Below are 26,025 nucleotides of genomic sequence, written 5' to 3'. Positions count from 1 at the left end.
ATTTATGAATTTCTTTCCAGGTAATTGTCGAATAATTTTTTCCACAGGTCAATTTTATTATTGTTAACTTTTGTTCTACACTATAGTAACTATATACCTAGTTATATAGTTACTGTATTCTACACCAGATGTTTCAAAAATTGATAGAATAGCCTCTAAATAGTCGGATTGTATTAGTTTAAACTTCCGATAGATTTATGTTCACTACATTTTGCATATTATCGTAGGAAGCCCGGTTGTACAAAAGCCTGTTAAATTTTCATGAATAAATGACATGAGAACCAATCACAGAAGGCTTTTTCGAAAAGAATGCTCTTATTGGTTCTCGTGGTATTTAATCACGACTAGAATTTGACAGGCTTTTGTGCAACGGGGCAAGAAAGTTTCATATCCTACCTCTTTTTTCACAAGATCAATTCAAAACATATTTAATGCAAAAATGATAGAAGGGCATTATTTTTGTCCCAGAAAACTATATTATTTAGTAGCCCGATAAGAATAACTCTAGACATATTCAAAGCAAAAATGATCGAAAGACTATAAAATAACTCACAAGTATTTAATGCAATATTAGTAGGTGTTAGTTTGAGCATTGCTTCGAAAGTATAGAAGAACTTTATTTTTACATGCTTTACTGCTCGTAATATTTTCTAGTTTTTTTTTTTTTTAGATCTCAACAACCATATTTTTCAAGCATCTGGTTTAGTTTATTGTTAATGTTCTAAATATATGGATTGCGATGAGCTGACCTATAAATATATTGCATATAATATTACTGTATGTTATTCCGAAATGCTTCAACTTGATTTTCACTTACCAGTATTCAACTTTTTACTTACTAAACATATTACCGTACTTACTCATGTAAGATCTTTAATGTTATCCAATGCTTGATACTAGGCTACTTACTTTTTACTTTAACGTGCGTACACATATACGCGCCGCGAACACTTTTGAATCACTTTTAAATCAGCTGACCATATCTGTATTTTTACAGAAACGGTATAAGATATAGATATAAAAAGCTTGGCATCAGCTGATTAAAAGTGAATTGCTAACGTTCGCGGCGCGTAAATCTGTACGCACCTTAGCGGTACTCAACTTTTCACCCACTTAACTTTTCACTTACTCAATCTTTTACTTACTTGAATTTCCATTTAGTCAACTATTTTTTAGTTACCAACCGTTTCATGATTTTACTTACTCAACCGTTCACTTTCTCAACTTTTTACTTGCTTGAACTTTTATTAAGTCAACCATTAACTCACCAACCGTTTTATGAAGTAATAACTAATGATATCTCAAGGTCAGCATATCGCCATCCATCTAGTTACTAATGCTATATCAAGTCTCAGTTTCAGAAGAAAAAATCTCTAGCTTCAATGGAAAGCGGTCAATGCATACAGACGCATTGAAGAAAAGATTGGCGAAAACAAATTCATGAAAATAGGTGAGAATGATACTCATGAATTCCATATTTTCAGATAAATTTGACCTCTTTACAGGATTAGAGAAAACTAGTAGTTCTGTGAACAGTAGACCTCGCACAGTTATAACCCACAGCCTCCTCTGTCCATACTGTTCATCAGAGTAAATCCTGTCCTGTCGTGTCGTTGAGATATCGGTGTGAAAACGACTAATGGCTGTTGGGGTTGGTGTATCAAAAATGCTAACATCACTAGCTAATCTCCTTCAAGACATACTGGCAACAGGTCAACCCGAGTTGAAAGCAGAGGTCAAGAGAGAATATTATGTTACTTAGGGTCGGTTTCCGAGCTCGCGATTTAGCTAAGTTCTAGAGTAAGTAAGTGTGGAATATTAATTGCATGCAATGACGCATGCAATTCATATCTCAATGTAACTTAGTAAGAAATCAGCTGTTAAGTGGACAATTAGTTGCATGCAATGACGCATGCGATTAATAATTTTTAGGGCCGGTTTCCGGGCTCGGGATTTAGCTAAGCTCTAACTTCAAACAGCTGGAGTCAGAAAATTGGCTTTCCGAAACGGGGCGTAGTCGGAGTTTTTAAGATAATCTTTATTTTCTCATTTCTATAGGTCTAATTGGAAACGTTTTTCCTTGACGAAATGAAATATTCCTGAATAATTCAAAATAACTGAAACTTTACAATATTTTCTCTCTATTTTATTTTGTGTTCAATTATATAGTTTTTCGAAATTTAATTTAAAAGTGACAATGACTACGCCCCGTTTCGGAAAGCCAATTTTCTGACTCCAGCTGTTTGAAGTCTAGAGCTTAGCTAAATCCCGAGCTCGGAATCCGGCCCTAAAAGTTATTAATTGCATGCAACTAATAGTCCACTCAACAGCTGATTTCTTACTAAGTTAAATCATAGAGAAACAATAGCGTAAGTAGATAGCCCATGGTATAGGACGTTTATGTCACAACTTTTACTGTTATCTCAAGCCGATAGTCCACGTAATTCTTCCCCGTGAAAAAGTAAATTCGTATGGCTTTTGTTGGTGGGGAGTCCTTTTGCGGGAAGGTCCCACCTTACCTGAATATATAATTTAAGCCGTCAATGGGCCTTACGACTGTCATACTTCAGCCGGGACCGACAGTTCTTTCCCGTGAAGCTGTATGACGCTCCTAGTCTCTCATACTCTGCCGTTCATACACTCTCACCCTAACAAAAAAGTAAAAATCGACTATAATTGACAGTAATCGGCTTGAGATAACAGTAAAAGTTGCGACATAAACGCCCCATATAATGGGATATCTACTTACGCTATTGTTTCTCTATGTTTAAATTGAGATATTAATTGCATGCGTCATCGCATGCAATTAATAATCCACTTGACAGCTGATTTATAATGATTGATTCTATAGTTTGATTTCTTCGGTAATATTGGCGTTCGAAGAAGACTCCTTTCGCTTTTGTAGTTTAAGCTACATTTCAAAAAAAAACCTTATAAATACGTCGACGCGCCTTGTTTCAAAGTAGCCTACTTGTATACCAAATTTTATCCAAATCGTACAATAACTGCGGTAAAAACAAATAAATAAACAAAAGCTGATCGAGTGGAAACTCAGGCTAGGCGTACACCAGTTAGTCAAGACAAGACAAGACATGATCAGACACGTTTAGTCACAATACTTTACATTGTTGCTTATGACGCAACTCACACTGATTAGTCATTGCAATTAGACATTTCTTTATATGCAACCATGTGGAGATAGTATTGTGACTTAACGTGACTAGTCTTGTCTTGACTAAATGGTTTGCGCCTAGCCTAAGACCTCAGCTTCGCTTCGGTCAAAAATCTCTTGGAGATAATTCAGTCAAAAATCTCTTAAATTGGAGACAATTCGGTCAAAAATCTCTTGGAGAATATCTTGGCCATGATTTGCCTTTGCTGATTGATGTACAGTATTGATGACGTAGATAGGCTACTATAGTAACGTCATACTCTATGTGTATGAATTCTAATGTCATGATCTGTTCATGTAAATCATGGGGAGATTTGCATTGATAGTGGTCTGGTATAACGGTGAACCTTCCATTCACTTCAATCTGTCAGTATTTGTTAAATGGGAAGCGTTGATGTCGTTTCATGAGGAATGCTGACAAGTTAAAAAATCTGGTGTGGCGCACTCACACAACTTTCCTTGCCGTTATGAAAATTGATCACCTGACGCTAGTGTTCCCGCGAATCTCAAGTCTACTATTCAAAGATTTGATCCAGCTGGTGACAGGGCAATAACGCTGGAGACACACATGAGGTCTGCTATCTCTTCATAGTGAATGATTTAATAGAATCAACAACAATTTGCAATTGAATAATCACATTTTCTCGAATTTAAAGCTTATTTTCAATTTTAGGTGAAAATGTTACTGAACATTAATTGTAGAGATTTTCATGCTCAATCTACTCTACTTGATTTTTTTCGTTTCAATTGTATCTGAAGCCTGATAATTGGGAATCTATCTGCATTGATTGGGAGAAGCTCCTGAAATACAAAGCTCCCATACAGATATGGGACTTGTGGCAGTTGATAGAGCTTATCGATGACTATTTTAGGTATGAATTTCATCAAAATCGTTGGAGCCGTTTCCGAGAAAATCACGAAAAACCCTGTTTTTGACAACATTCTCGCCATTTTAGCCGCCATCTTGAATTGCATTTGATCGAAATTGTTCGTGTCGGATCCTTATAGTGAAAGGACCTTAAGTTCCAAATTTCAAGTCATTCCGTTGATTGGGAGATGAGATATCGTGTACACAGACGCACATACACACACACACACACACCCACACACACACACACACACACACACACCACACAACACACACACACACACACACACAACACACACACACACACACACACACACACACACACACACACACACACACACACACCCACACACACACACACACACACACACACACACACACACACACACACACACACACACACACCACACACACACACACACCCACACACACACACACACACACACACACACACACACACAACACACACACACACACACACACACACACAGACCAATAACCAAAAACCAGTTTTTTGGACTCAGGGGACCTTGAAACGTATAGAAATTTAGAAATTGGGGTACCTTAATTTTTTCGGAAAGCAATACTTTCCTTACCAATGGTAATAGGGCAAGGAAAGTAAAAAGTTAATCTCACTCGCAAAGTTCGAGAACAATAAAAATTGACAATTCTCGTATTCTCGAAAATGGTCTCATTTATGCTGTCATTTGGAATGTAAATTGACAGTAGATATTTGGCAATAAATATATAGCTGTCAAATATTTGACAGAAAACTTACTTAAGAGAACTTTGAAAATGATGTACGTCATGGTATTCTAGTAGATTACGAAATGGAATATGGAACCATCAGTGATTAGATTTATCAAATCTTTCAAAATATTGAGAAAATATCCCATAACCAACCAAGATAATTTTGATGCTCAAAATATCATTAGAGTACAATATTGTTACACCTAATAAATCATCAACTTTTGTTGATGAGAGAATATTCCGTAATCAACAGTAATTTTAGATAATAATTATGATGCTTAGAATATCATTAGAGTATTATAATTGTAGCATCTAATAAATCATTGACTTGAACTTATAGTAATGTAATTCATAAAATACGATTATAATTGAACTTCAGATAAACTTAATCTGGTGATAAATTCTACTGAATAAGCACTTATTGCTAAAAACCTCAATGACATTCGAACGGATATATTGACACTGGATTTCGAAATCTCTTCGTTTCTAGTGTGGGTTTTATTGTCTTTGCATATGATTGTGTTGAATTGAATAAAATTATTGATTGATTAAAACTAATTATTGAAGATGTCAGCTTCTATTGTGCTTGATCAATCTGTGACTGTGATTGTCTTCAGATCAAATCTGCCCTTGTTCTTGGAGGTGCAAGGCTGATTCTAGAGCATAGAGAATGCCAGACCTAGCCAGGAATCGAACCAGAGATTTTGGATTGCTTGTAAGGACGCGTCATACTTTGAGTACAGTGAGTACAAGATTTCAAATTGATCATTCTATTATTGATTTCAGTTAGCCTACATATTGACTTATTATATCAACAAATAGCAAAAAATATTGATTGACTTAGTGTCGTCAAAGAAGTTTTTGTAATGAAGAACTGCAAATTTGAATGAATTTTGTGGCTGAGGCTTCAAATGAACTCCATACTCACACTTAAATAAATAAGGCCCGGTTGCACAACAGCCGGTTAAATTTTAACCGTGATTAATTCCAGGAGAACCAATCAGAGAAGTCGTCTTTTCAAAAACGCCTTCTCTGATTGGTTCTCGTGAAATTGATAACGGTTAAGATCTAACCTGCCTAATTTTATTGGAGTGTGAGTATGGAGTTTATTTGAAGCCTCAGTCACAAAATTCATTCAAATTTGCAGTTCTTCATTACAAATCTTCTTTGACGAATCTTTTCAGGTGCATGCAGACTTATGCGCCACGAACACGCTCTTTTCGCTTTCTCTCATCTAATTCTCAGTTCATAATAACTGTATTTGTACATATAGAGTTATAATAAGCATCCGCCTATGCTTTATTATATTAAATATCGGGGACCGAGCTTCGCTCTGGAGTACAAAAGCATAAAAAATTTATTACGAAAGAAGAAATTAAAATAGCATTCATAGTTCATACAGAGATGTTCTATCTAATCACAGGAAATTGAAATTAATTGCCAGAGGAATGCAAAAATTTCCCTCACAAAGGCCCAGTTGCACTAAAGCCGGTTAAATTTTAATCCTGATTAGCTTCACGTGAACCAAATCAGAGAAACCATTTCAAAAAGATGGATCTACTGGAATTAATCAGGATTGAAAATAAGCTGGCTTTTTTACAACCGGCACTAAGTAGCCTACCTAATTCAATGATTACAAAAGTTCAACAGCTGAGTCATAATTTTGACACAGTCCCACACACATGAACTCGCTCACTCACTTTCATCATCAACAGACGATGAAATAATTATTATCAGCTGTTTTTCCAAGGATGAATAATAATTATCCTTTTAATGTTTTTCAGAGAGTTTTCCCAGGGATGAGACCTAGTGCAATCGAATTTTTATATTATAAACCTACTATGCTCTGAATTTCGTGAGAATCGTTAGAGCCGTTTTCGAGATACGGTGAAATACAAACATATAAACATCTAAACATATAAACAGAAATTGCTCATTTAATAGTATAGGATAGGATATAGCTTAGCTATATTAGTATCAGCTGATGAAAAGTGAAATACGCTTGTTTGTGGCGCATAAGTCTGTAGGCACATTTGGGCCCGTATGCTGAAACTCGGTTTAAACGGAGAAATGGCAGCTATTCGTTTAAACCCCGTATGAAAAACATTATGATAAATGCAACCTTATCCACAAGTAAAGGTTGTGGATATTTTGTGAGAAAGTATCCACATAGAAATAGAAAGGGACTATATACTTCCTCTATTAATAGAAATTAATCAGTATCTATTTGACTCTGATATTTTTACTTTATCCAAGTAAACGAGGTTTAGCGTTAATCAAAGGTGGTGCATGCTGCCCTAAGACGTTTCTCTAAGATTTAAATTAAAGCATTACATTACTGGTTCAAAATTACATTCTGATGTGTTGGATGGAGTTCCAGTGATGGGGAACTACATCTTTGAATATTTTCTGCAATGTACTCCACATACCATGAAAAATGTCTGTCGATGTTTTAAAATTGAGGAATTTTATGAGTTTAAAAACTTTTTTCGACGTTTGTTTTACTTCAAAATTCTATCCTTGATGCTGATGGAATACATATTATATTAACTAGCTTCTCGCGAATTTTCTTAGATGATGGCCCGTTAAATGAAATTAAAAACATGGAAGAAATGATCGGAAAAAAGGTAAAGTGATGGATAAAACGTTCGGAAGGGTACAACAGGCTTAATCCGTAATCCCAGACATATATTCCTATAGACTACACTTTTCAACAGCCCAAAAACATAGGTAATTCCTCGCTTTCTGAAATGAACAATCATGTCTGAAAAATCAAGTTATTGGCTTATCGAGACTACAATTTCAACCATAAATTTTCAAGGTGTACCTACTCACCAGCCAAATGCATAGTGATATTATTCATTTGTATACATTTATATAGCTGTGTAATATTATTACTATTGGCATAGAATAAAACAATCTTAATAGTATTATTCATTGGTATCTTCTTCTTCTTATTGAGGCACAATAAGACAGGCAGTCCGCTACGAAGGTGGGCGATCAGCATGGCGATTTTCACTTTATCCACGGCAATATTTCTATGGAACTTTTTCCACACCACCAGGATCGAATGTTGTTTAGCCAAGAAATTCTTCTTCTACCTGGGCCCCTCTTTCCAAAAATCTTTCCTTGGAGAATCACCTGTAATAGATACTAATTTATTAGTATAATAATGTACTAATTTGAAAGTTAAATAATAGTTTTATTCATTTATTTATTCTTTTTACAATGAAGCACAGATCGGGAGAAAAAACTGAGAATAACTTGTAGGCTACTATTTATCTCCCAAATTTAGGTAAGTCCGAAATGAGGCTATGTCTTCTGGATTTCCACAAAATTTTTAGTCCAAGAATATTTATACAAACCATTATTATAATAACCATTATTACAGTTTTATTATAATACAGTCGAACCTCTCTATAACGAACCTCCACTTAACGAAATCCTCTACACAACGAATTTTTACCTCGTCCCATGACATTTTAAAGTTTTGGCTGCTTATTTACCTCTATTTAACGAATTTCAGATCTATCAACAACAAAGTTTTCTCTTGACTTCAACATACAAAATGTAGTGTTTATAGGAAGCAGAGAGTAATTTTCAAAGAAAAAGTTTAGTTTCAGAAGAAAGGTCAATAATAATGGACTAAAGGACTAAAAAGAAATTGCAATTCATGTAAGAAGAAGATAGGGTGTTAAGACAGTCAATAGAGGTTGAAACATGTGTCGAAAATTAAATGCAAGTTACTGGAAATATACTTCCAAGAACTTGTCATTCGTAGACCAGGCAGGTAAACGACTGGAATTTCTTATCCTTGCTTCTGCCACACATTTCAATTGTTAGAACTCGCCATTAATAGATAATGGAACGGGAATGCTGGATTTTTCCATCCTCCCACCATTTGCTTTTGTTACACATTTCAATTTTGCTGGTTAAGTTACTGTACTCAGTTTCATTCAGTTTCTAAAAAATCGTGATCAGATTCTAAAACTAAGTGTTGCTAATGATTTGCAACATTGTAAATTTATACATTTGATGATACTGATAACCGGTGATAAAATGGGTGACTGTAATGCACGAGAAAAATCTTCCATTGTCAGGGAATTTCAATCAATGAAAAGGCTTCAGAATTTGCAGTATCATCGGATACAGTAGCTAGTAAAGGCTGGTTAGAAAAATTCAAAAAACGGCATGACATCGTCCATAAAGTGATATCGGTGTGATATAAAAGTGCTAGTGTTGATATGTACCCTCTTGTGAAATCTGGAATGAAAATGTTCTTAGAAAAGTTCAGAAAAAGTTATCAGAAAATATTATGAACCGAAAGACCATTTCAATGTTGATGAGAATGGTATATTCTTTAAATTGTTGTCCAATAAGACACTAACTACCGCCCAAATCATTCAATTACCGCCCTTGATATATTATAAACGATCCATAAGATTGTGGCAGTTTTCTTGACAGAGCAACCTCTCAATAACGAATACCTCTCAGCAGCGAATTTTTTCTCGGGATAATCAACTTCGTTATACAGAGGTTCAACTGTAGTTATCTCTGCTATTGGCTAATAAACGAAAACCGTTAACTGACGGATGTAATTATAGTCAGTGGAATATCTGCGGCAAAACAATAGAGGAAAACGAAATAGAGGAGAGTGAGAGAGAGCGAAAAGTCATAAATCATCTGCAACTAACAAATTCTCAAATTCTTTCACACCCGTATCCTCCAAGACCGGCTGCCGCTTCCAAGAAAGTAAGGCCAATAGATTAGTGGTTGTAATGACACGAAATTTCTTCCAGTAGTCAAATTCATTATAAAATGTCAGCGATCCTTATGAATAACATTAACGCTTTCCATGCTTGACCAATGCTGAAAGTTTTCACTGTAGCGGTGACACTGGTCGTGTTCCCCGCCCCATGTTCCCAGGGGTTCCCGTTGAAATAATGCTGTCAGATTGGAGTGAGACTTGCTACTGAAGCAGTGAAACTGGTCTCTTAAGCCTGGGGTCACTGTCTCCCACTCTCTCACACACTGATGACTCATACCTCATCCGATAAGGTTAATCACCTGATTGAGGAAATTATTGTCACGCTGTCATAGAGTGGCCGCGTTGTGAAACCCACTTCATACTGTCAGAATTTCTTATATTTAACATCAATTCTACCCCATTCAATCCATGCTGCCAGTTTTGAGATAATCTTACTGTAGCATTTGGCTAGTGTAACTGTCAGTATTACTCATAAATGACATCAATACTCCCCATTCAATTAATGCTGACAGATTTTAAGTGAATCTTGACTAATGATCGGCCAAAGTCACACGCTGTCATAGTCACTCCATGGTCCATGTTATCGCGGTTATAATAAATTAATAATTGGACTGATTAATTCTATTGTAGTCCGATTTTTGTAAAACCTTATCATGAATGAGGTTTTATTGTAGTTTGTGAAAAAATTTGACTGTCACTGTCGATGTTGTTGAACCGTTCCATAATGCAATAAAAACACAAAATGCTTGAAGATGTGACCTGTATGGTCCTGTATCAGATAGAACTGTAGAATTTGAGGATGACTGTGTGTGTTTTTTAATTTGTAAAAAAAAAACATTAATACGATTTTATTATAATTGGGTTTGTGAAAAACGTTGATAAGATTCTATTGTACCATATTTTTATCAAGGTTTTTTTTCAAATCCAACTCTTATAAAATTGGATTTATGTTTTTCCACAAATTACAATAAAACCTTATCGATGATTATTCACAAAAATCATGTAGTAGTGAAAATCATTTTAGTCTTTATTGACTGATACAATAAGTACATCATCAAAATGATAGGGAGAGCAAAAATAAGGTAACCTTGTGCTATTTCTCTCCCAAATTTAGATAAGGTTACACATAGTCCGAAATAGGTTAAGTAGTCTAGTAGTTCTTCACTTCACAAAATTTTCAGTCCTTAATTTTATTTTTTTATTTATTTATATTTTTTACAAAGAAGCACTGATTGGTAGAGAAAAACTAAGGATACTCCTTGTACTATTTCTCTCCCAAATTTAGATAACATTTTAAAAGTCCAAAATAGGGTTATGATTTATTTCACTTTACTAAAATTTAGTCCATTTTCACTCAAAAACAACGAAAACTAAAATATTTAAATTTTGACGGTTGATAACCGACTAAAAAACAAAAATATCACACTCAAATCACTATTAATTGGAAAATTTTTGAGTAATTTTACAAAATTTAGAGCCAGAATAAACTCAACTTTCTATCCAGCACAGCTGATGAAAATGAAAAAAAAATTATTTTCACAAAGTAGATTTTAAAATTTAGATGCTTCAAAACCAAACAGGAGAAATATTTCAAACATTTACTAACAGCTATGATATGATTCAAAGTCGAATTTCACTCGAAAAAGTCTACAGACTCCAGGTATTGAAAGGCTGTTATCTCGAATAATGTAGATATTGTCAAGAAGTTTGATTTTAAAGTTGAAGATAGAAGAGTAAAGCAGTAATACGTGAAGAGAATAAAATGTGGAAAATACGATTCTTTTGAAATACCCTACATTTTTTCTCTCATGAGGAATGAAGCAAATTGAAGTTAACTTTTAAATGTTGAGTTCAGGACAAGTTACATTAAAAAGTGTCGATCAATCAGGAGAGATTAGGCGGAGTTGAAAATATTACCCGACAGCTGCTGCTCTCTACTGGTAGAATTCAGAGTTTGATCAAAACCTGTCGTCCAATCAGGAGAGAGTAGGCGGAGTCGAGTATTCTTTTAGATTTGTCAGCCAGCAAGTACTGCAATCTTACTGCTATTTTTAGGAAGACTTGAGAGTTTGATGACTTTCAAACTGTTGTATCATCAGAAGAGATTATTAGAGTTCTTCATTGAACGAGCGTTAGCGAGTTCTCACTTTTGACTTACTAGAGGTCAAAGTCGTTTTCTGTCTGTTAGTATGTTCGACAAGAACTTTAGAGAGAATTAATCAATCAGCTTCAAATTTTGAATACGAATTCTTCGAACCTTTTTACAGGACAAGTTCGTTGAGAGCTAGTGCAATTTGATTTTTATATCATAAGCCTACTTTGTTCCAAATTTACAGACCCTTTACTACCCTTTTACAGACCTAGTGCAATTGAATTTTTATATCATAAACCTACTTTGTTCCAAATTTACAGACCCTTTACTACCTTTTTACAGACCTAGTGCAATTGAATTTTTATATCATAAACCTACTTTGTTCCAAATTTCGTGAGAATCGTTAAGAGTCGTTTTCAAGCTCCGGTGACTACAGATATACAGACAGAAATTGTTCACTTAATATTATAGGATATTATAGGATATTATTCAGAATAAGTTTGCTCAATGCTGAAATTCCAGGTGAATTTCCAATCTAAAGGGGCTTGAAAAATTCATTTATGTGTAAAAAATTTTGAGACTATTACTGAGACTGTGTTGTAGAATATTCATTCCCAAAGCATCAAAGCACCAAGAAATCTCGTCTTTCCTCCATATTAGGCCTATGCCAAACCTGACAATTGGAAAACCGTGTATCTCAAGGTACAGCCTTGGAAATGGTATCAATCTCATCGTTATCATGATTGTGTAGGAAGAGAAGAATATTCATTATGGCAATCTTCAAAATATCTGTCATCATGAAAAATAAGATGGTGGCAAAAATTATAAATTTACAAGAAATCGCTTGTAAGACTATTCATATTTATTTATTTCACAATTCCAAAATGGAAGCAGTAAGTAAAAACCCAAATATGCTTCCTTAATATAACAATAAGACAAGTTAGTACAATTCATATCAAAATAGAATTTACTGAACCAACGTTGGAAAAACTATTTGAAAAAAGGTAGAATTACAGTACTTTGGAAAGTAGAGATAAGTGAGACGGTGAGAATGTAAATGAAATGGTGATGGAGAGATGATAACAAGCGTGAATGAGATGATGATGATGATGATGATGATGATGATGATGATGATGATGATGATGATAAATGCATGAAGACTATGACAAAAAAATAAAAATTAGGGGGTTACAGTGGTGTAACCAGGAAAAAATCCGGAGGGGGGGATCTTAACATTGGAATAGAAAGTACTTAAACTTGGAGGGATGACTCCGGGGGGTGTGGGGTATGGAATAACCCCCACCAAAGGGGGTCCGGGGGTCCCCCCCCCGGAAAATGTTGAAAATATAAATTCAATTTGGTGCGATTCTACGCAATTTCCACTTGCCAACCAACATTCCATTCAAGTTTTTTTTTGTTGATCAGTAGACCACTTATTATTTCGATTTTCCCTTGTAAATTCAAGGTGTGGGCGTATGGAAGAACCCCCACCAAAGGGGGTCCGGGGGTCCCCCCCCCGGAAAATTTTGAAAATATACCTTCAATTTGGTGCGATTTTACGCAATTTCCACTTGATAACAAACATTCCATTCAAGTTTTTTTTTTGTTAATCAGTAGACCACTTATTATTTCGATTCTCCCTTGAAAATGTCATAGGCCTATTGGTTTTTGATATATATATTTTTTTTCAAAAATTTACAGGGATGTAAACGGTTCAACGGTTGAAACTACGCCCGTTCATCATAGCTGTGAAATTTTTGGGGGTACCCTCAAGAAGTTGCTGCTGGAGCTTTGGATATGCTTGAAACTGAATGAGCTATAATTAAGTAGAGCAATGTAAGCTGTATTGAATTTCTTTATAATGATAGATGGGAAAAAATGAACTAACTTTGAAGTGCTATCTGTAGTTCTCTATCCCCTGCTATGTAGTCACGCACTATAGTGAGGTCCACGTTATAATGACAGTGGATAAAGATAGGAGAATAGCGATGCCGATTCTCAGCATTAATTAATTATATTTCTACACTGGCAAAAACATAATTGGCATCGTTGTGGACCTAGAAAAGGATAGTACCACCGGCTTTGTCGAATGATAGACAAGGATAGCAAAACCAAAGTCGATCAAATACTGTCATTATAACGTGGACCTTACTATAGACCACTCGTCACTGTCTATAAGAAAATAGCTAATTATTTTTGTCAGTGCTATTTTCTAATCTCTTATATATTTCTAGACTTACATAGTACAATATAACGAAAATATGGTATCCTATACTATTAAACGAGCAATTTCTGTTTATATGTTTGTATTTTACCGAATCTCGAAAACGGCTCCAACAATTCTCACGAAATTCAGAACATAGTAGGTTTATAATATAAAAATTTGATTTCACTAGGTCTCATCCCTGGGAAAACTCGCTGAAGTAAAAGGATAAAAAGGATAATTATTATTTAACCTTGGAAAAACAGCTGATAATAATTATTTCGTTGTCTGTTGATGTGAGTGAGTGAGCGAGTTCATGTGTGTGGGACTGTGTCAAAATTATGACTCAGCTGTTGAACTTTTGTAATCATCGAATCAGGTAGGCTACTTAGTGCCGGTTGTAAAAAAGCCGGGATATTTTCAATCCTGATTAATTCCAGTAGATCCATCTTTTTGAAATGGTCTTCTCTGATTTGGTTCACGTGAAATTAATCAGGATTAAAATTTAACCGGCTTTTGTGCACCGAGCCTTTGTGAGGAGATTTTTGCATTCCTCTGGGAATTGATCTCAATTTACTGTGATTAGATAGAACATCTCTGTATGAACTATGAATGTTATTATAATTTTTTCTCCCGTAATAAATTTTTTATGACTTTGTACTCCAGAGCGAAGCTCGGTCCCCGATATTTATATGCTAATTTTTGTGACTGATCCAGCCACAAAAAAAAATCAGGTTCCATTTCGGGATACACCACTGGGGGGCTATGACACAAGTATCAGTGTAGTAAGCTGTAAGAGGACAGACAGTAAGTAAACTTGTATTTAGTTAAAAAAACAAACAGAAATCAAAATAGAGATACCATAAATAGGACAAGCGCGCGATCATCTTGCAAACCTTTCGCGTTTGTATTCAGTGTGAGTTTGTGGCGCGCAGGCGCGTTGGCGCATATGATATATGCTCAGCTGTACGCTATTGATTGAAACTTATGGAATCATCGTGCGAGTAATCTGGACGGCATTACTCTAAATCACAATGATCCTCCAAAAAAATTAAATAAGGAAATGAAAAAAATCGATAGATTCTTAATAAAGATTCAAAGTTTCTTCTCATACAAACGATTCCACAAAACTCCAGCGAGAGGCAGCACGTAATGAAGTCAGTTATTACTGACAAATTTGATTTCAACTGCATGGAAATTAATTTTGAGAGCTCTCCACACATCAAAGAAGATTTATTTATAGTGAAAATCACAAAAATTATTCGCTAATCGGATAAAAAACCTCGGTCAAAGTTTCACTGACGAAGATTTGAGTAGGAAAAAGCTTAATGTAGTTGTAATGTGTCACGCTAGATAGCGCTGGCAGCAAACATGATACAGACCACCTTGATACTGTATCATTCAACAAGCAACAGAGATGGGAACAGCCCAAGAATTTTGCCGAGCTTTGGAGTGTAAAAGCATAGAAAATTTGTAACGAGAGATTGAATTTATAGTTTATATTTATTACTCATTTTCTTAGTCTTGCAATTATTTTTACAGTTATAAGAGGAGGCACAACAGGCTTATGCCCAAAACTGTCCCTTTTAAAATCTATACTACAGTCCAAATCAAAATCTAGGTTAAGCTACTATCACTCATCAAAATAACAATTTATTCACACTTCAAAAAACTAACACATCATCAATTACAAATACATATACTATGAATTCGATTTAGAATGATATACTATGTTTGCTAAAACATTTGTTAATATACTATTCTACACTAACAGCATCTAGTTACTTTTTTGGACTTTCTGAAGTAAACATGTTTTCTAAAGAAAAGATAAATAAACGAGAATAAGTTTTTCTTGCTGAATTTTTCTTCTGGTGAGATCAGCTGAATGATCCCACACATGCACTCGTTCACTCACTTCCATTACGGTATTGACAGACGACAGAATTTCCAGCTGTTTTTTCAAGGACGTATTTATCATTTTAATGTCCTTCAGCGAGTTATCCCAAGGTTGAGAGCTAGTGCAATCGAATTTTCATACATCATAAACCTACTTTGTACCAAATTATGTGAGAATCGTTAGAGCCGTTTTCGAGATCCGGTCACATACAGACATATAAACATCTAAACAGAAATTGCTCGTTTAATAGTATAGGATAAATACTATTCATGGGAACAGCCAAGGAAACTGGAATACTAAATTATGTATTGTGTACTATTCAGGATTGGTAAAAAATAAAAAAGATCCTCTCAAGCGTTCTCATCTCCTGCCGCGGACCCAGGACTCTGACCTGTAAGGGGGGGGGGTGATTGATTGTGGTTTCGTCCGGGTGACGACCCCCCCCCTCTAGACACTACCATCCAGACAATTTTTGAATTTGGAATCGAAAACAGAATTTCAGAGCTTTATTTTCCAATATTAATTGGATTTTCGGAACTTGCGCCTCCTTAGCTTAATCTTTAACAAACCCTCAACGTTTTTTTCAAACCCTATTTGGGAAAGTGTTGACGAGGGGTTGATCGCCCTTCCCTGGTTCCGCGCCATGCTCATCTTGGTGACTTTGTGTAGCCCCAATTTTGTGCATTCGTTTACTGGAAATGGATTGAATCCATTTAATTTTGCGGATTTTAATCCATGGATTTTGGAATTGTATGGTAGAAATTCCTCCTTTTAGAGTACCAATATACGACTCTATGGGGGGCGCGACAGTCGAGGCCTGCGACCGTAGAGGACTGTTTTTCAGTCTTCTACGGTCACAGGTCTCAACTGTCGGGACTGTACAAAAATTAAAGAGTCCTCTACTGTCGCCTGACGCAGGCGACATTTGAGGACTCTTTTTTAGCAATCCTCTGCTGTCGTAGGTCTCAACTGTTGGGCCTGTACGGAAATTGAAGAGTCCTCTACTGTCGCCTTGCGCAGGCGACATTTGAGGACTCTATTTCAGGAGTCCTCTATGGTCGCAGGCCTCAAATGTCGCAGGTCTCGACTGTCACAGACCTCTTCCGTCGGTGGCCTAGTTTGACATCGACCCCTCTATGAATACGTTCTCCTTTGAAGAGTGATATCCAACTGTTGACCAAAAAATTAAGATTATTAATTTAGTTTTATTGATAATCAACAGCCTCTAGAAGGAAATTTATGCAAGATTAAAACTATAGTATTTCAATTGAAGAAAAATCTTTCATCTACGAGTTCAGTTGTATTGGATTTGTCTTTGAACCCTTTTCTTCAATAACTGATGAATTGCTTCAAACGTGAAATGTCGTGGAATTTCATCAATTATTCGACTCTTTGTAACGTACATAAAACAAAAAGTGGAAATGCATTGTCACTCAGAAAATAATTATTATAGAGATGAATTAGACCATATTCTTTCCGAAATTCACTTTCCTTCGGTTTGACATAAATCGCAATTGATTTTAATTGTATCATTTCTTATTTTTAGAATTCGTGGCTGGAGCTTAAGGCTTCTTTTTCCAGTCATGCCAAAAACTATTGTAATATACTGATTATTTTATTTGTAAAAATATTTCTTGTATTTGGCAATTCAATGATGAAAATCTTGTGTGTTTTTTTGACAGTCCATATGAATCGCAAGGTTCAGATGGTCAATTAACTGGTATTTGTCCCAAGTGAAACACTGAATAGATTAATAGACTGATTGGTCTATAAAGTGAAAAGCTTTAGCCAAACAACAAAAATGTTCTATAAATAGGGTTTTCTGTTATATCATCAAAAATAATTTATCAACACACATATTGCCTGAAATCCTGTTTTGCCAAACAAAACAGAATCCACTCTACAGGTGGGAGGGGGAGGGCAGCTTCCCTGAACCCCTTATGTTTTGAAAAATTATAATTTGGTACCCTAGTACATAAATTAATCGTTCAATCGAATTGGGTTTCTTCTAAGTTTATACTGTAAAATTAAATTTTTGATATGGTAAAGTATTTTTGAATTTTGGTTTCAATTGAAATGTCCGTCAACTAAAATAGTAACGGAATGTTGAGCTTTGTGGCTTTGTGGGGTACATTGTGTGGGATAATGATTCAGAAGATCAACGTACTTGTTTTAAAGTCTCCAATACCTCTGAATCATTGCTTAAAAGTGTTCCTCAATTGCTGTATTCTACCAGACTAAATCACGTATCCTATTATATTAAGCGAGCAATTTCTGTATTTATATATCTGGTTATTTTAATATCTGGTTATTTATGTTTTACGGATCTCGAAAACGGCTCTAACGATTTTCACGTAATTTGGAACATAGTAGGTTTATGATATAAAAATTCGATTGCACTAGGTCTCATTTTTTGGAAAACTCACTGAACGACATTTAAAGGATAATTCATCCTTGGAAAACAGATGATAATTTCGTCGACTCTCGATAACAGAAGATGCGTGTGCCTGTGTGGGAGAGAGACAGAATTATTTCCAGCTGTGTAATCATAATCAATCAGCGAGAAATTTTATCTAGCTAGACAATTAAATCGATTTGATCATCATAATCTCATTTGTTGACATGACATGATAATCCTCCTAAACTAGAGTATATCATAATATTCAAAGTTGATCATAATTTGACAATTTCAAGTGATTAGTGAGTGTTATTTTTTTATTCAATTTTGTTTGTAGATAATCTAAATTATAAATGTCTTGTTTTCAAATGTTTGAACAGAAAATTGAACCTGAATTCAAGTGTATGGAACATAACCTACTTTCAGGACTATTTATAGTGTATAAATCAAAATTCGGGAAAGAAACAGTTTTGGGCTGTGCCTGTTAGTACTTCCCCAATCATTTTAACAAATTGTGTTCGGTTTATCAAAAGTCAATAAATAAATAACGAGCGAAGTTCGGTGCCCCGATATTACGAATGATTAGACTAAGAATATTGTTAGGAAGAAATAAATTCAGGCTTTACAATAAGATTTGTTCTTAAATTTATTTTCTGGTATTTTATCATGGATAATGTTTGAAAAATATGAGCTTATATTGGTATAATATTCAAGTTTGAAAAGAAACATTTTCTGAGCTCTCGAGGGGAGCCACCCCTATGTCGCCCCTCCCCCCTTGAAGGCGCACTGATTCAATGACAAATTTTGTAATTTAAATTGCGCATAGAATAAAGGCTTGTCTGACAATACATTAGTCTTATATTCGAACTGTCTAGGCTCAATAAAATATGTATAAGTGATATTTTATTCATACTTTAACGGATGCATTAATAGGCTGTTAACATTTCCCATCCAGGAAAGATTTCAGAGAGAAAATTTGAATTTTTCAACATTAAAATTATATTCCGTTACTTGCAGTGCTGTCAGAATGTTGTCTCTATTCCATTTCTTATTACAATGGGGTTTAAGTTTGAGGATATCTTAGGTGTATTGTGAGATCTACAATCCACGGTTTGTGTTTGACTAGATTTTTTTGAAATCTTTAGCTTATACTTCTACTTTTGTGTGTTGCTTCATTATCTATTTGGATTTAGTTTTGTAAGTTACTAAGTTACTCTTCATTGGATGTTATTTAATGACTCTCATGACCATATTTGGAATTCTTGGGCGTGTCTTTTCCCGACCAATGACAGAAGAGCTCAAACTTCATTGGTCGACTGCTAATTTGGGGCTTCACCCACACTAAATATTCTGCTGTTAAATGTTTTAGCTTTCAGTTCATCAGAGGTTGATAGTGGTGTAATAACCGTAACTAGAATCTCGAGTTATTGACCGAACATAGACATGAGGTCTATGTTTTAACTCGGATTTTCTTTTGTCTGTCTGTATGTAACGCGATTACGGCCAAACGCGTTTATAGAATTCGATAAGATTTGGCAAGAATTTTCAATTGCGCGTCGATTTATACACAAGGTTTTTTGAAATTTTTCATTTAAAGGATAATATAAAAAAAGGAATTCCTCCGTACTCTGATATCACTATATATATCATCTACTTTGAAGATAGGATTAATCAGACTATAGAATTATTCATAATCAATCAGCTGGCAAGTGGATTATTTATTGCATGCATTACACAGATGTCTGGCCGTCTCTATTTCTATAAGGTGGGGTCTCGATATTTTTTATGGTGCGTGCCCATCAGTATCAATATTCTCACATTTAAAAAATAAATTTAATGGGTGATACTAAATAATGCTGAAAAAATTATAATATTCTTGATAGAAAAAAATTAATTAAGAAATAGTTGAGAAATATTTTTATTAGATGGAAAGATTATCACGGAACTGGATAAATTATCTTATGGGATACAAATTTATACGTGAACTGAGTTTATTAACATAAGTGAGTTTTTTTACTTTCCTTGCCTTATTGCAATAGGTAAGGAAAGTATTGCTTTCCAAAAAAAATTAAGGTACCCCAATTTCTAAATTTCTATACGTTTCAAGGTCCCCTGAGTCCAAAAAAGTGTTTTTTGGTATTGGTCTGTGTACACGATATCTCATCTCCCAATTAACGAAATGACTTGAGATTTGGAACTTAAGGTCCTTACAATATATGGATCCGACACGAACAATTTAGAACAAATCCAATTCAAGATGGCGGCTAAAATGGCGAAAATGTTATCAAAAACAGGGTTTTTTGCGATTTTCTTGAAAACGGCTCCAACGATTTTGATCAAATTCATACCTAAAATAGTCATTGATAAGCTCTATGAACTGCCACATGTCCCATATCTGTAAAAATTCCAGGAGCTCCGCCCCATCAATGCAAAGTGTGATTTTTGATTCCCGATTATCAGGCTTCAGATACAATTTAAACAAAAAATTCCAAGTGGAAAAGATTGAGCATAAAAATCTCTACAATTAATGTTCAGTGACATTTTCGCCTACAATTGGAAATAAGCTCGAAATTCGAGAAAATGTGTTTATTCAATAATGCAAACTGTTGGCATCTGTTGATTCTATTAAATCATTCACTATGAAGAGATAGCAGACCTCGTGTGTCTCCAGCGTTATTGTCCTGTCAGCAGCTGGCAGATCTTTGAACAGTAGACTTGAGATGCGCGTGTACATTTTCATAACGGCAAGGGGAAGTTGTGTGAGTGCGCCACACCAGATTTTTTATCTTGGAGAAAACAAATAACAGTTTTCAAGAGTAAATTTTGATTAAACTGAATCAACTAGAACAGGTTACATCAGATACTTGTGGATGAGGAAACTGCGTGAGGTCTACTGTTCACAGAACTACTAGTTTAATAAATTCTAACAATATGGATGTGATTGTGACAATATCAAGTCGGTATAATTTAATATCTTCAAGCTCCAATCAAATTCCAATACTGGATCTTATGAGTATCTTGTTTCTCATTACCAAATTGAAAGTATTTTTGAGAAAATACAATCTTTTGAAACTGAACCTCCAGAGGAGTAGAATATATTGTATGTACTATGCAGTTTCAAATCTCCAATATTCGTATTGAATTTACTATCGCCCTTGTACAGTTTTGTCATTGAGAAAAAAATATCGTTGACATATTGGGAGTGAAATGATTTTACAGTAGGCCATTACTCAAAAATCTTCTTCAATATTTTCTCCATGTGTACTTTATATAACAAGAAAGCTCACGACTTGGAAAATTCTAGAATCTTCTTTAAAAAGTTGAATATCAAGATCCTTTCCTCCATTTTATATAATCGCTTCAACACATTCCATATAATCTGTCTGACTTATACGTCTCGATGCAAGTTTCAAATATTATTCAAATAGTATTGTTGAGGGCTGAGGGGTTCACTTATACAGTTTTCTGTGGATATAATGTGAACATTTATCAGTAATGTTTGCAATTCAAACGTTTTATAACGATTCAAGTGCATTATATAAATACATTAACCTTGATATTTTGATTTATTCGACATAAATACAAGATTTGTAGTACGTTCTGCAATATTGAGATGATTGAAATGTATTGAAGTTCAACCTTTGTTTGACCTACGGACTTATTTTTAAAGTGAAACACTGGGAAATTTAAAATGTAGCCAGGAATTATATAATTTCTCCTAGTCAACAAAAACTTTGCTAAATTTATGGAGGTGTGATTTATGTGTTTTCGAGACGTCAAAGTGCTGTGATGGTTTTAATGTCGATTTTTTCAGGAAATGAAAGTATGGTTACAGCAGACTTCTTATCATCATTTTTACTCATCAATTTTATTAGTACTTTTTCTAGATTTCAATTGAGCGTGATCTAGTTTTTATTGTAATGAGAAAATGATTTGAAAATTGTGAGATAATGGAATAATGTTCAATGTTTATTTTGTATATTGTTTATTATATATTATCAATGTTTAATGTTTATTGTATAGTAGATTATTATTAGGCTTCATTAGCAACACAATCTCATGAAACAATAAATTACCACTGGTGGTTTATTGATAGAAGAAAAGTAACTTGAAATGGAATTGATTGCTTTTCCACAGTTTAGTGAATTATGACATAGTTTTCAATTTTTTGTTGATTATTCAATTCAAATCAATTTATTCACAAGTCATTATCTATTCGAATCATTATTTAACTTCAGTAGCATCGTCTCAAATGAGAGTTTCATGAGAGAACCCCTACTTCTTAAGTAAATTAATTTTGCAAAATTACAAAATTTTTCCTTTTTTGATAGGACTACTCTTGAATATCAAGAAATAAAAATATGAGTACCCTTTTTTGGAAAATTGTTTACTTAAACAAAAGCAATATTGTTAAAGAAAACAATTTTTTAAAAGAGGGTATTTAGAGTTTTATTTGATTACAAAATATTGTCTACATACGTTACATCATTTCAACAAATTCACTCGTTCACAAACCTTATGAACCTTCAGCAAAACATTTTTCGGAGGAGTAAAATATCAATTTTGAAGGGATTAACTATCCTATTATATTTAGCGAGCAATTTATGGTTATATGGTTATCTGGTTATGTATGTCCAACGAATCTCAAAAACGGCTCTAACGATTTTCATGAAATTTGGAAAATAGTAGCTTTATGATATAACAATTCGATTGCACTAGGTCTCATCCCTGGGAAAACTCGCTGAAGGACATGAAAAGGATAATAATTATTCATCCTTGGGAAAACAGATGATAATTTCGTCGTCTGTCAATAACAGAAGATGCGTATGTGGGAGAGAAACAGAATTATTACGAGCTGTGTAATCAATCAACTTAATCCAGAAATTTTAATCGACTTGATCAAAATAATCTGATTATTTGTTGACATGACATGGTACGTCATTCTAAATTAGAGTATATCATAATTTTCAAAGTTAATCATTATTTTACAGTTTTAAGTGATTAGTGAGTGTCATATTTTTATTCAATTTGGTTTGTAAACAATCTAAATTGGTACTTTTCTGTTTGGATTGGCAATTTGACCTGAATTCGAGTGTATGGAACATAACATACTTTTTGGACTAATTGTAGTGTATAAATCAAAATTCGGGGAAGAAACAGTTTTGGGCTTTGCATATTAGTCCTTCCCCAATCATTTTGAAGAATTGTCTTCTGTTTATCAATAAATAAATAACGAGCGAAACTCGGTACCCCGATATTTTCAGTAATTTAATTACTTACTGTTTTATAATAGGTGACTCGCTACATCCAGACCAGACCTTGTTGAACAGCCTGGAGTACTTGTAAAAGATTTCTTCATAAGGCGTTATCGAACTACCAATAAGTTATAGTACTAGATTTAATTGAGCCACGGCCAGTATAGATCAGCCTATCCCTATCTATAGTGTTACACACTATAATAATTGAGCTTGTCAGTCTACCAATTAGTATGCTATTGATGTTGACCGCTGAATTCGTATCGGGAAAGTGACATCATTATACTCTATATCTATACAGTCCAGGTTATATAGGCTATCTAGCTTTGCCTATAGGCGTAGGGCCACTTTAGTAAGGTCCACGTTATAATGGCAGTGTTTGATTTTAGCAATGGTATTGCTATCCTTGTCTATCATTCAACAAACCGGATAGCGCTGTCTCTTTATTGCTTTGCTCTGTTTCCAGATCGTATTTTAACAATGTAGAAATAATCATTAATTTACAAAATATTTCGTTTGAATCATGAAATTTATTATTTGATTATTGAAGAGTATAATTTCTAAATATAAATATCGGGGCACCGAGCTCCGCTCGTTATCCTATACTATTAAACGAGCAATTTCTGTTTATATGTTTAGATGTTTATATGTTTGTATTTCATCGGATCTCGAAAACAGCTCTAACGATTCTCACGAAATTCAGAACATAGTAGGTTTATAATATGAAAATTCGATTGCACTAGGTCTCATCCCTGGGAAAACTCACTGAAGGACATTAAAATATAATTATTATTCATCCTTGGAAAAACAGCTGATAATAATTATTATTTCGTCGTCTGTTGATGGAAGTGAGTGAGCGAGTTCATGTGTGTGGGACTATATCAAAATTATGACTCAGCTGTTGAACTTTTGTAGTCATTCAATCATAACAGGTACTTAGTGCCGGTTGCAAAAAAGCCAGGTTATTTTCAATCCTGATTAATTCCAGTAGGTCCATCTTTTTGAAATGGTCTTCTCTGATTTGGTTCACGTGAAGTTAATCAGGATTAAAATTCAACCGGCTTTTGTGCAACTGGGCCTTTGTGAGGGAAATTTTTGCATTCCTCTGGGAATTAATCTCAATTTACTTGGATGGAACATTTTTGTATGTATGTTATTATAATTTCTTCTTTCGTAATACATTTTTTATGCTTTTATACTCCAGAGCGAAGCTCGGTCCTCGATATTTTTTATTTATTGATAAACATAACATAATTCTTCAAAATTATCGTGTTTATATTTTACAGCTGGCTATACGTCAGCTTATGATTTTCGGGGATGAGATATTTTGATTTTCCACAGACCGAGTGCGTCTCACTCACTTTTTTACTATCCACAGACGACGAAAGTCTCAGCTGTTTTTCCAAGTTTGAATTATCCTTTAAAAGTAGTTCAGCGAGTTTTCCCAGGGATGAGACCCAGTGCAATCGAATTTTTATATCATAAATCTACTATGTTTCAAATTTCGTGAAAATCGTTAGAGCCGTTTTCGAGATTCGTTGGACATAAATAACCATAAATAAATATAAAAAAATAAATATGAATAACCAAATATAAAAATATATACAGAAATTGCTCGCTCAGCCTAATATAATGGGATTAACTATTTTAAACGAAAATGAACAGTTTATATTAAATCAATAAATCTGTATATAGAAGGCATTGACAAGACTGAGGATCGGCAACATTGTTCTCCTATCTTTCTCCACGACCATTATAACGTGGACCTCACTATAGAATAAAATAGAATAGAATAGATGTCTATCTCATCAAGACAATTATAAAATACAATAATTACACTTTTTACCCGTTCAAAAACATCAAACATTCTCGAAAATGTATCTTTCAATAAGCAAGGCCGAGAATCGGCAACGCTTATCTCCTATCTTTCTCCACTGCCATTATAACGTGGACCTCACTATAGTGTGAGCTGTGTCAGTCAGTCATTGAACTAAACTGACCTACGTGACGGGTGGCATGGAGGCGTGTGACGTGTGACGTCACAAATAGCAAATTTGACACTTGAGTTGTGTGTCCTCCTCAATTGATGTGTGACGTCACACGTGGAACATTTGGCACTTGAGTGGCGTGTTCTCGTCAGCAATTGCGATTCTGCGAAATAGTTGGCGCGAGTGCCATTTTGCACGTAGGTTGAGTTGAGTTGAGTAGACCATCGGTTGCAGAGTATGGTATCAATGGTCATTGGAACGGAGTCACACTTCAATGAAATTGTGATTGCAAAAATGGTGTCAGCTGATTTGAGTTGAAGGTTAAGAATGGATTGTGGAGTTGATTGAAGCGAAATGGGAAGTTGAGAGATGATTTAAAAAAAATAAAATGTAATTGAATGAGAAGATAGATTACACTAGTAGTTCTGTGAACAGTAGACCTCATGCAGTTATAACGACGTCCCAAACCATAAGCACATCCACACTGATACACTAACTATTTATTTGATCAGATCATGCTTACACAAGATTTAATTATCATATAACGCTTTCCGGAATTTCGCGCGAGAAAACCAGAAAACATCTATAGTGAGGTCCACGTTATAATGACAGTATTTGATCATCTTTGGTTTTG

General features: G+C 34.5%; 1 protein-coding gene across 1 annotated transcript in view; it reads left to right on the top strand.

The window, feature by feature from the left end:
* The first annotated feature begins 5,216 nt into the window (after positions 1–5,216).
* The window catches only part of LOC111054448 (zwei Ig domain protein zig-2), an 85,922-nt gene continuing 65,113 nt past the window's right edge, over positions 5,217–26,025 (top strand). The window contains exon 1 of the mRNA XM_022341487.2: positions 5,217–5,532. The gene's annotated coding sequence lies outside the window, so the exon portion shown is untranslated. The remainder of the gene's footprint in view (positions 5,533–26,025) is intronic.

This window comes from Nilaparvata lugens, chromosome 6 (genome assembly GCF_014356525.2).
Source record: "Nilaparvata lugens isolate BPH chromosome 6, ASM1435652v1, whole genome shotgun sequence".
NCBI classification, from domain to species: Eukaryota; Metazoa; Arthropoda; class Insecta; order Hemiptera; family Delphacidae; genus Nilaparvata; species Nilaparvata lugens.
The sequence above is the reverse complement of the archived record's forward strand: the minus strand, read 5'-3'. Positions and strand labels throughout refer to the sequence as shown.